The sequence below is a fragment of the Bos javanicus genome, chromosome 5, assembly GCF_032452875.1.
Source record: "Bos javanicus breed banteng chromosome 5, ARS-OSU_banteng_1.0, whole genome shotgun sequence".
Lineage (NCBI taxonomy): Eukaryota > Metazoa > Chordata > Mammalia > Artiodactyla > Bovidae > Bos > Bos javanicus.
This window is the reverse complement of record NC_083872.1, coordinates 86,370,985-86,384,417: the sequence shown is the minus strand read 5'-3', so window position 1 is coordinate 86,384,417 and position 13,433 is coordinate 86,370,985. Positions and strand designations below refer to the sequence as shown.

Genomic DNA, 13,433 nt, shown 5'->3' with positions numbered 1-13,433 from the left:
GATAAATTCCTAATAATGGGATTGCTGGGTTACAACGGTATATATATGTAGGTTTGTTAGCCATCATCTAATTCCTGTCCTAGATCAGATCAGATCAGATCAGTCGCTCAGTTGTGTCTGACTCTTTGCGACCCCATGAATCGCAGCACGCAGGCTTCCTTGTCCATCACCAACTCCTGGAGTTCACTGAGACTCACGTCCATCAAGTCAGTGATGCCATCCAGCCATCTCATCCTCTGTCGTCCCCTTCTCCTGTTGTCCCCAATCCCTCCCAGCATCAGAGTCTTTTCCAATGAGACTTGTACTAATTTTCATTCCATTCAGCAATGTATGAGAATAAAGTCTATGTTTTTAACTGTTCCTCCAAATTATTTTAGCAGAGGTGCTGAGCAGCATTTGAGTATTGATTTATGCTTATCTCTTCTCTCTGACTACAGGTATCATCTAACTATGGTACTAACAATCAAAGAGAAAGTTTACATAAATGTAAAAGAAGAAGAAGAGAAAGAAGGAGGAGCTGGGAAATTACTCTTGGAAAAAAACAGTTGGCTTTGACCACAACATCTCAGAGTAGAAATGCAGAGCATCATCCCTTTAGAAGCTTAATAAACAAAGATTTTACAGTAGTTTTTTCCCACAGTCAAGATTAAGCCCTGCCCCCTTTATGTGCACAAGACCAATAAGAATACAGCAACAAGTGGCAGGTACACTGTATTTGAATTACCTGCTAACATTTCTGTCTTGCATTAGATTTAAATTTTGAAGTGGAGACTATATATTGATCAACCTATTTATCCCAACTCCTTGCACAATATTTAACATGTAACCTTCCTGATAAAAGTGTGTTAGAAGTTCATTAATATAAAAATAAACAAACAAACAAATTAAAACAAACCTTTTCCAAGTTCTCACTCTGTGCCAGACACCATCCTTAAGGTTTTACATGTATTGTCTCATTATGTCCATGTGACAATCAGACAAGGTTGGTTTTATTATTTCCAATTTATAGATGAGAAAACAAAGACTTAGAGAAGCCGTATAACTTGATAAAACTGATACATCATGAAAAGAAAAGAGTTGGAATTTGAGTGGGATTTGAATTGAGGTCTGCCCCAGTCTAAAGCACATACGTCTGGCTGCATGCATGCTCAGTTACGTCAGCTCTTTGTGAACCTATGGACTGTAGCCTGCCAGGCTCCTCTGTCCATGGAATTCTCCAAGCAAGAATACTGGAGTGGGTTGTCATGCCCTCCTCCAGAGGATCTTTCTGACCCAGGGATCGAGCCCACGTCTGTCTCTTAAGTCCCCTGCATTGGCAGGCGGGTTCTTTACCACTAGTGCCACCTGGGAAGCCCTTTGCCTGACTGGCACTTAGAAACAGGAACCTTCCTGATGCTCTACATTTCACATTTATGTAGGTAAGTTCTTGCTGTGCCCTCTGTAAGGCCAGAGCTAGTTCTATATTATGGATTTCAGGCCAGCGTGTCACTATTAAGAAGGGAAAGAAAGGAGGTAGTTTAAATGGTTTCCGAATAGACTCTTAAAAAGCGTTCTGAGACTTCTTTACCTTTTGGCAAACAAAGCTTTGGCCCCTCTGATACAGGCACACATTTATTACACCCTTGCGACTGTGGTTTATGTACAAGTATCCTATTAAAAGAGTTTAAAAAAAAAAGAAAAAAAAAACTGAAATGTGATTCCCTTTCCGACAGCAAAAGGAAAAATAAAAAGATGTTCTTTGCCCTCCTGTTCTAATCTGTGTTTGGAAGTCAAGCCTGCAGTTCCCAGAACTCTATCACCAGCTTGTTACATTTCCATAAATCTGTCCAAGAATACAACACTGTTCACCCAAAAAAAAATGTAATATAAACTGTAAAACACATGCACTTGATACCTGGATCCAATTTGCCCTCATTTTGTATATAGGTGAAAATAAAGTGACGCTTTAAGTCTTTGAAACAACAATATCACATTATTTAGATAAGGTCCACCAAATCATTATTGAAATTCTGATAGCATTTGCCTTACTGGTAAAAGAAAATTACCTGTAATGCATAGTTTAAATAATTACTTTTAAACAAAAGCTTCTTTTCTACGTTGCTTATTTATCTTTTGAGACCAGCTCAGCAGGGCTATGTATTTTATTAAAATTGCCTTCAGACTGCTAATGGCAGGGCGTCTGTTAGCACAGGAAAAGTGATGGCAGTTTGACTCCTATTCCTAATATTGGGAGTTAGTCCAGACACTTAAGAGCCAGAACTCTGCTGTGCATTTGACTATGTTATCAACACTTTACTTGCTAATGATACTAGTGACAGCATTTCAATATGATGGGTCAGACTTAAATAGGAAAGCTTATAATTGTGCTTGCAGAACCAAAGAAACTCCCTCCCCCACACACAAAACAATCCCTTTTATCAGCAGATCAGCTGGTGTTAAGCTTCATGACTGGGAATTATTTGGTAAGCTTCTGTTCAATATTTTCTCTCCTTCACCACTCCCCACCTTGAATGGAGAGCCTCCATCAGCACCTGATATCTACCCGTTTAGAAAATGACAACTGAGAGCCTTCCTGTGGAGCAGCAGTGTGCCAACTACCCAGCAGAAGGTCACACTGATGACTTCCCTGTGGCTTTTATTTTCCCCAGGGAAATCCGCAGCCAGGACTGACTGCTTGCCAAATATGCTGAGTGCCACAAACCAGCAGCGCTAAGAACCCCCCATCCTACTTGATGGGAAGCAGTAAGCAACTGTGCTGAACACCTGTGTCAGCTCCTGTTCCTGGGGACACCCCAGGCAAGCACTCATTCAGCATTCAGGGAACGAGCTCCCCTCTTCAAACTGGCATGCCTGTCCAAAAACTTCTCGGTAGTCATATGATAATAGCTATGTTTGTCAGATCTCTGTACCATCAGTGTGTTTAACTACTGTTAAGGAGGATGATTTAAATCATTCCTGAGTTAAGTATTTCATTACCAGCATCCAAAGGGAATCAGCACGATGAATGTATTTCCTATTGTGATAAATGTAAAAGTAACGTTCTCCATCACTTCCCCCAACCAACTTGAGGAAAAGCAGACATCGTCCAAAATCTGGATGCTGCTAAGTAGCTTCAGTCGTGTCCGACTCTGTGCGACCCCATAGACGGCAGCCCACCAGGCTCCCCAGTCCCTGGGATTCTCCAGGCAAGAACACTGGAGTGGGTTGCCATGTACTTCTCCAAATCTGGATGGTGTGATTCTATAGATGGACAAGATTTAAATCAATCAGCATTTTTCCTATAACTTATGGAGAATATATGCTAAATTGAGCCAGTGGAAATTCTAGTCAAGAATGGACAGAGGAAAACTTAATATAATTAAAAGATTGACATGTGCCACAGGTTAGGACTCAGGAAGAATATATGAATGAATGAACCAACAAATTAAGGAACACCTAAACAATTTTCAATATATCAGAAAAGTTCCATAATCCGGAAATGATTATATTCTAGGGGCCAACTGACTGTGCACATAGTGTTGATGATTTGCAGACTACGCAGGCAGGACTTGTGCAGAGAACCAAAACACATGAATAAATAAACCAAAGCCTACTTCAGAACGACCTAGTTTGTCAAGCAGCAAACTACAAGTCAAACATCAGAGTTTTTTGCATCCAAACCATTCCATTTGGTCTTCTCCAAAATTCCACATGGCATTCAAGACTGTTGGTCTTTCAGGCTATTTCCTCATTCTAAACTGTTCTTCTAAGGAGGCAACTTTTACTATTGTTTAATCTCATAGAGCTTCATCCTCAACTCCCCCTGCCTGGTTCCAGTATCTTCAACATATCAACACTGATATTTCAAAGGTACAGACTCAAAACAATTCATGTACTTCCCATCAATAAAAATACATAAATAAAGACAAAATTTTTCTGGATTTCCTGTACCAGTGAATTGCAAAACTTTTATTTCAATCACTCACGGTTAAAATATATCCCTTATTGCACCAGGAAATCTAGCCCTATTGATTCCATCTTAGGATTTCCGCTCCTGTCTGTCCCCAGGTTTTACCATCTTGGTCCTGACTTTCTGGATCTCTAGCTTAACTACCACAATAATGTCCCACCATCCCCTTTCAGCTTCTCCCCTTTTAATCAACCTCACACTGCCACTATATTAGTTAATTAATCCAAGGCACAGACTATATCACCACCCACATTCCCTTAAAAACCAAAAAAAAAAAAAAAAAATTAATGGCTCCCCAAGTCCTGTTGAACTAAGTCTAATCACTAGCATGAGAGTCCAAGTCCTCTTTACAGACTTTGAATTGTAAAGTCTCTTTATGTTGTAAAGAGCCCACCATATCTTTACAGTCACCATCCCCCTTTTGTATATACTCTGTGCTGTATCCAAACAACCCAAGCTGAAAAAGACACTTAAGACAACAGGACCTTAATATATATGTGCGTGTATACATATATATATAATTATATTTATATATGCTAATACACTATATATACTAATGTATATTAATGTATAATGTATACATACTTTATATATACTAACTAACTAACTAACCCCTACCAGTATCTAACATCTCTGCTAGGAAAATCACACACATCCTTAAAGACTCAGCTCAAATACTGTTTTGTCTATGAAACTTTATCTTTTCTATAAACCCTTATAGAATGCCAGGTTGCAGATCTTATGTAGCCTTTTTGACATTATGTCTCACACTATAATATTTGGTTTTGGATCTTCTAGCTAAATTCACTTAGCACGTGCTATGAGCAAAACACTTGGGAAGATATTTTGGGGATACACTGGAAACTAAGATTCACTCAGCAAAAGGCAAATGAGAAAAAAAGTTTAAGTGGAGTGGAAAGTCATTCAAGCAGTTGGATGAACTCAAGGGCCAAATGAGATAATGACTGATAATAACCACATGGATTTAGTATAAAGGCAATTACTGATGACTTTAGCAAAGATTGGCATGAGAGAAGTAGAAGAGGATTGAAGAGCAAAAGAAGAAAGAAAATGGAGACAATAAGTTAAAACTTTAAGGATATATATATATATTTATTTATAAGAAAATAGATTTTATATATTCATTTATAAAAACAAAATGTATTACATGAATATTCTAATAGCTATATAATGAGAATCTAAGCTTATATTCCTACTTATAGTTTTAAAATACTTTTTCATGCATTGACTCAGAATTCTATGTCAGAATTCCGGTATGCTTGCCTGGAAAATCCCATGGACAGAGGACCCTGGTAGGCTACCGTCCATGGGGTCACAAAGAGTTGGACACAACTGAACAACTTCACTTTCTTTCTTTTCTTTCTCAGAATTCTGAAACATTTCTAGTAAACAGTCATTGGGCAGTTGGAAACTGCTGCTGTCAGACAGCTAGGAGAAGGCAACCCTACTTCCTAAATTCCTTTTTAAATAATCATTTTGATTCTTTGGGGGCTTCCCTGGTGGCTCAGACGGTAAAGCGTCTGCCTGCAGTGCAGGAGACCTGGGTTCAATCCCTGGGTTGGCAAGATCCCCTGGAGAAGGAAATGGCAACCCACTCCAGTACTCTTGCCTGGAAAATTCCATGGACTGAGGAGTCTGGTGGGCTACAATCCATGGAGTCGCAAAGAGTCGGACATGACTGAGCGACTTCACTTTTCACTTTGATTCTTTGACATGACAGCAATGAGAATTTTAGAAACAACCTTGCCTTCCAAATGTCAACATATCTTTTTTGACTTTTTCTGAAAATAAATATGAACAATTTCCTCTGTTATTTATAAGCATCCTTATTTTTCTTTTATATTAAAAATGGTCACATCTAACATGATTCCTAATTCAACCAAATTTGATTTACACACCATGCATACTGGTTCAACAAATGTAATGGAACTGCAGAGATAATGGTAGCAATACAATTCTCCTTATGGGAGAAGCAGTGCTGGTCACTTAGCAGGCAAACACAGGTTAAAGACCCTAAGTCATCTGGCTGGTAAGTTTCAAAGCTGATTCCAGAATTCATGCCCTATATGTCCTATGAAGGTTTTAATTTTTTTAACTATTCCACATTTTCTTCTTATAAATAGCCTCATGGGTCATGTGATCATTACAATAAACCATAACATAATTTTCAAAAAAAAAAGCTGAGATATTACTTTGCCAACAACAACAACAAAAATTCTCCCTTACAACTGGAAGATAAAAATTCATGACTTTTATGGACTTACACAACCTAATTTCAGCTTAAATTAAAAACAACAAACAAATGGAATTTCAACTATGCAAAGCAACTAACCAAAGTTACACAAACTTCTTTAGAATATACAGAAACTTCTATTATATATCCTTGTCATTAATACACCTATTATGAAACAATAAGTTATTATACAAAACCCAAGAATATGATTATAAATCAAAGGAATTTTACAAATTAAGGACACAAAAACAAAAAGTGATAGCTATACTATTTAACATGAACTCCTTGAACACAGTCATCAGTCAAAATCATAATCAGATAATGTTGCCCTAATCGTTGTTAAAGTTTATTTTCATTCATAATTTATATTCATACAAAGAGTCAGACACGACTGAGCAACTGATCTGATCTGATAAAGGAAAAATTTTTTAATGTGTTTCCCAACCTGTAAGTCCAAGTGATCCTTAAACCATGCAAGCCACATCATGCCCTTTTATTGGCTAAAGTCCCCTTAATGATCCCCATGTCACTCAGAATAATAGTCAAAATCCTGCTGCGGTATACCAGACCGTATATAATGAACATCACATCATGCTTTTTCATCTCTTACTTGTCCACTCTTCACTCTACTCTGACTGTACTTGTCCACTCTTTACTCTCCTCTGACTCTACAAATACCTTTCTTGACAATCTTTCAACATAGCAAGCATGCTCCTTATACTCGCTCTTCCCAATGACTATATATCTTCACTCATATCTCTAAACACTTCCCCCTCTCATGCTGCACTCAGGTCTGTGCTCCACTCTCTCCTTAGCAGAAAGGCTTTCCCTAGACATGGTATTGGATACAGTCTCCCATCATTCTGTATTTATTCTGCTTTATTTTTTCCTTAGTATGTATCCCTATTAACATGTACATAAAATTTTTCATTTTAGGTGTTCCTTCATTAGAATGAAAGCTCCAGGAAGGAAGGAACTTCTATTGTATGAATGAATGATCATCTTTTCATTTCACCCAACTAAATAGGAAACTTCTCCAGAGACACAACAGTAAAAAAAAAAAAAAAAGAACACCTTAATGTTCTTGAGTTCTTTGAATATCAGTGCAAAGTGAAGTACAAGTATCAGTGGCATTCCTTATCAAAATACATACTGGTGAAGATGACATAGGACGATGATAGTTTCTTATCTGCATGTACAATGTTGGGTGCAGAACTGTTTGAGTTCCACAGCTGTAAAGCACACAATGCACTATATTTGCATCATGTCAAGAAACACAGATTTATCTCTGCTACTAATATTTCCTGTGACAGTGGGAGGCAATGTAGGTTTGTAAAACAGGTGAATTAGACTGAGGCTCTCTCTATCCTTCAAGACTATCAGGAATCTATGAGGTATTTGTCTCTTCCTTCTTGATTTTGCTTCTAAACATGCAAAACTCAAACAACAACTGTGTTCAACTTAAGGTCAATATATACATAACAGCCAGTGTCCAAGAAAATTCACCACCGTTGGGTTTCAGTATGCTTCTTTCTAATGTTTAGTCCAATGATAGTTACAGATTGAAAGTCAAGAGATGTTAACTACCAGAAAACTCCTTATGAAAGTATCACCCAAAAGTGCTTCTCAACTCTTTAAGAATCACTGCAGACATACTTATAAACCCAATTTCTTGGGCATATCATTGTAAACACAGCTTTTTGAAGGACTCTTACCTAATTTAGCTAAGAGCAGAGATCTGAGTATATACGATGCATCAAGATGCACTTGCAATTATCTTTCCTTTAAGCTGGAGGGTGGTATTCTCACAAGATACATAATAAAAATCTGTCTAGTTCTTAATGCTAGAAAATGACTAAATCTCTGAAGCATCCAAGCAGAAGAACTTTAAGCTGAGCTCCATTCTGAATAAACCATTTCACTTGAAGAGATGTGATCAGACTGAAGAACAAACTCATTTATCTGGGTGATGAAACATGAAAAAAAATACTGGTAGCTGCTCTCCAGGAGACCTGGGTGTGGAGACACTAAGTCAAACTCCAGGAGACTTGTGGAAGTGGTAACACTGGAGGGCTTATAAGAGAGGACCACCAAGCTTCTATAAATAACTAAGCCATAGTAGCAAGACTTATCACCACTGATTAAGACAACACAGGGAGGATTCCCTGAAGCAAGAAATCAGTCATCACAGGTCGTCAGTCATTCATGGTGACTCTCAGGACCATGGGGACTGCAGAGACCAACATGGCTGTGCCCAGCTTACTGAGGAGTGTGACTTACCCTAAACTTTCCATATTAGATGACAAAAGCCCACAGTAGACCCTTTGACTATTGAGATTGTTCTATCTACAGATAAATTATTTAATTAACCTTCACTTTATATATGGCAGCCAACATTCAGTAGTTAAAATTAGCATTAGTAAACAGACTCTAAGAATATTGTGAGTTCTTAGAGGTGTCCTTGCACCGAGAGAATACAACAGAAAAGAAAGGAAACTTGACTTTCATGACCCAAGTGTTCTCCCATTACAATTACATAAGTAATGACATTTTATATGTTTTAAGGTTTTGATTCTGAAAAAGTCGTGGAAAAGTCTTCATTTCAAAACTATTCAAATAATATTCACATTAGATAGATAATAGAAATCAGGGTAACTCTGAATCTTATTAGGTAAGAAAATTTCCTTTGTTCCTGAAAATCTCTTCAAAAGAGATTTTCAAAAGAAAATCTCTTTTAAAAAGAGAAGGCCCAAGTGCTGGACCTATTATACAAAGGCTCCAGTAGGTAGCTGCAACACTGAAGACCACACCAAATAATCACAGATAAGAAATAAACAAGTGGCAAGAGATCAAAAATTCCAAAATTAATGACAAGAATGATCAGCAAATGATAATGTAATATCCTGACCTGCTGAGTCTCCAATCTCTCCCACTCCTGATGTCCTTGATATTATCTACTTCTTGCAATGCTGAGAAAAAGAAAAAAGAAAGAAATGTATTTAGTGACAAATCAAAATAATTTCAAAAATACTCAGGTGAAAAAAAATAAATTTTACAAAGGGAATTAAAGAAGATTTCTACTACATAACTTTGGAAGAAATATTAAGTAATTTCACTGTAAAACTTTTTTCTAGACCAGATTTATCCTAACAATGCAAAGTTGATTTTGCATCTAAATATCAAATAATATAACACATTTAATACTATATTAATAAAAGATAAAACCATATGATCACTTCTATAGATGCCGAAAAGCATTTGAAAAATACCAATACCCTTTCATGAAATAAACATTCAAAAAGCTTCCCTGGTGGCTCAGATGGTAAGGAATCTGCCTGCAATGCAGGAGACCTGGGTTTGATCCCTGGGTTGGGGAGATCCCTTGGAGAAGGGGCTGGCTATACACTCCAGCATTCTTGCCTGGAGAATTCCATGGAGAGAAGAGAGTGGCAGGCTACAGTCCATGAGGTCGCAAAGAATCGGACATAGCTAAATGACTTTCACTTTCACTCCTCAACCTAACACGGAGCAACTATGAAAACCTCACAACTATCATACTTAGTAGTAAAAGACTGACTGATTTCCCCCTGCTATCAGAAATAAGACAATAGTACCCACTCATATCACTTCTATTCAAGATTAAAAGGGAGGCTACGTTCAGGTATAAATCGCATCCAGATTGAAAAGGAAAAAGTAAATTATCTCTATTTGTAGTCAATGTTATTTTTATCTAGAAAATCCTAAGTATTGACATTTTATTTTTAAAAGATGATTAAAAGTAATGAACACTATTAACACTAATGTAAGGTTGCAGGATACTTGATCAATACATAAAAGTCAATTGGATTTGTATGTACTAGTAATAAACACTCCAAAAATAAAATTAAGAAAGCATCTCCCTTACAACAACACGAAAAAATAAGATGCTTAAGTATAAATTTAATAAGTGGAGGATTTGCATATTAAAAATTAAAACACTACTGAAAGAAATGAAAGAATATCTAAGAAAGATGAAAAGGCACCCCACATTCATGCATCAGAGAAGTTAATATTCTTAGCATGAAGTAATCCACAAACTGATCAGTGTGTCTAACACAATCTCTATCAAAATTTTAGCTGGGCTTTTTGGTAAAAACTGACAGACTGTCCTTAAAATTCATACGGAATGCAAGGGATCCAGTACACCTAAAACAATCCTATGAAAGAAAAAAAGTTGGGGAATACATCCTTCACAACTTCCAAACTAAAGCCAAAGCTACAGTAATCAAGACAGTGTGGTACTGGTATAAGGATACAAATACAGATAAACGACATAAAGTTGAGAGTATAGGAACAAACCTTGACATTTATGGTCAATCAATTTTGACACACTTGCCCAGACAATTCAATGGGGGGCGGGGGGAGAGGTAGGGAACAGTTACAGTATGACAAAAAATAAATAAATCTAGTCTTTGTTCCTGGTTCTTTACAGGCAGCTTTGAAAACCCTTGGAATTCTCTGAGTAATAGGTATGACTTCGTTATGCTAATGACATGACCCTTAAGAGGATTCCCAGACCGCTTCAGGCTGGGGTAGGATATCAGAAAAAGCAAGCAAGTGATTCGAGGGCTGGAACACTGAGACACCTCCCACCCCCAACCCCTGACCTTCTCCCCTACACTGACTTCTAGGGGGAGGAGACCGAGAGGCTGGAGACTGAGTGTACTGACATGACCAATGACTAAGCCAGAACACATCTATAATTATGTCAATAAAAGCTCCAAACAACAATCCCAGAATTTCCTTCCTGTGAACAGAATGATGTTCAAGGAGGATGGCACACCCTGCCTCCACAAGACAGAGACTCTTCACCAAAACCCTTTTAGACGTGTCCTCTACCTCTTCTGTTCATCTGAATCCCTTACAATAAAAGTCATCATAAGTAAGCACATTCATGGATTCTATGAATCATTCTAGTGCATTACTGAGCCTGAAGAAGTGTCATGGGAATTCCTAAGTCTATATCCAATTCACCCTGGGAAAAGTCTTCCTTGCCTGGGGACCCCACTTGTAGCTGTCTTCTGAAGTAAGGGTAGTCTATCTGGGGACCTTACCCATTAGCTTGTGACTGGTGCTAACTCTAAATAGTTAGTATCAGATTGATTGGAATGATGAACACATTGGAATATAATCATTTTTCCAACAACTGGTCCTGGGAAAATTGGATATCCATATTCAAAAGAATGGAATTAGATTCATACTTCAAAATCATATAAAAATTAATTCAAACTGAATCATATAAATAAATGTAAGAACTAAAAATCATAACGCTATTAGAAGAAAGCATAAATTTTTGTAACCCTGAGTTTGGCAATGATTTTTCAAATATAACACCAACAGATAAAATAAATAACAAAAGAAAAAAATTGATAAATTGAATTACATCAAAATACAAAATCTTTGTTTCAAAGTACACCATCAAGAAAGTGAAAAGGTAACCTACAGAATGGGAGAAAATATTTACAAATCATAGATCTGATACAGGACTTGTATACAAAATATAGAAAGAACTCTTACAACTCTACATTAAAAAGTCAAACAAACCAATTAAAAAATAAGCAAAGAATCTGAATAAACATTTTACCAGAATAGGTATAAAAATTGTCAATTAGAACATGAAAGATACTCAACATTAGGTAAATGCAAGCCAAAATCACAATGATATGCTACGTCACATCAACTGGGATGGTTATTTTTTTTGGGGGGGGGATGGTTATTTTTTAAAAAAGATAATAACAAGTGCTGCTAAGGGTATAGAGAAATTGGAAAAAACATACATCACAGATAAGAATGTGAAATTCTTCAAGTGTTTTGCAAAATAGTTTGGCAGTTCCCAAAAGGTTATAGAGAGTTACCATATGAGCCAGCAAGTCCACTCCTATGTTCATACACAGAGAAATGAAACATATGTCCATACAAAAACTTGTACTCAAATGTAATCCCACTTAGAATAGCCAAAATGTGGCAACAGTCTAAATGTCCATCAACTGATGAATGAGCAAACAAAATGTAATATATCCATACAGTGACATATTATTCAGTCATATAAAGGAATGAAGTATGTTACAACATGGATAATCTTTGAAAATATTATACCAAATGAAAGAAGCCAGTAACAAAAGACCATACATTGTATGATTTCATTTTTAAATGTCCAGAATAGGTAAATTTATAAAGACACTGAGCAGTTAGCAGTTCCTTAGAGTTACAGGGAGAAGAGACTTGTGAAGTAATAGCTGCTGCTGCTGCTGCTGCTAAGTCGCTTCAGTCTTGTCCTACTCTGTGAGACCCCAGAGACGGCAGCCCACCAGCCTCCCCATCTCTGGGATTCTCCAGGCAAGAACACTGGAGTGGGTTGCCATTTCCTTCTCCAATGCATGAAAGTGAAAAGTGAAAGTGAAGTCGCTCAGTCATGTCCGACTCTTCGCTACCCCATGGACTGCAGCCCCACCAGGCTCCTCCATCCATGGGATTTTCCAGGCAAGAGTACTGGAGTGGGGTGCCATTGCCTTCTCCGGGGAGTATGTTAATGAATATGTAGCTTCTTTTTGTTAGATGAAAATGTTCTAAAGTTATATTGTGGTAATACTGAACTTCTCCTTAAATTTACTGAAAAACACTGAATTGCACACTTTTAAATTAGTGGATTGTATAGTATATAAATTATAAATCAAAAAAGCAAGTTTAAAAAATTTCATAGATAAAGCAAAGGCACATTAACACATTAATCCCACATTTAAAAGGAAAATTACCCACATCTGTCTTGAAAAGTCTATGTTCAGATGATACAAAAGATATTTAATATTTTGATAGGTATTCCTTGACCAATAACATTAATAGCATGTCAAGATTAAAAACCAATAATAAAATAAAAGGAAAGCATTCTACTTTTAAATTAGTCTTCAGAAATTAGTCTTTCAATAGGACTTTCAAGTGTGGCTACTGAAAATTAAAAGTGGTCCAAATTTTTTGAAAAAATATTTGAATCATCTATACCAGCAATCTTATACATGTTCATCCCAGTGTGATAGTTGCTCAGTCATGTCTGGATCTTTGCGATCCCGTGAAGCGTAACCCCTTAGGCTTCTCTGTGCATGTAATTCTCCAGGCAAGGATGCTGGAATGGGTTAGTCATTCCCTTCTCCCAATGATCTTCCCAATCCAAGGGTCGAACCCAGGTCTCCCACATTG

General features: G+C 37.1%; 1 protein-coding gene across 6 annotated transcripts in view; it reads right to left on the bottom strand.

Moving 5' to 3' along the window:
- Positions 1-13,433, bottom strand: part of SOX5 (SRY-box transcription factor 5) — a 1,175,689-nt gene that overhangs the window by 762,135 nt on the left and 400,121 nt on the right. For all 6 annotated transcript variants that reach the window (XM_061417626.1, XM_061417628.1, XM_061417625.1 and 3 more), the window contains one exon: positions 9,112-9,172. The gene's annotated coding sequence lies outside the window, so the exon portion shown is untranslated. The remainder of the gene's footprint in view (positions 1-9,111; positions 9,173-13,433) is intronic.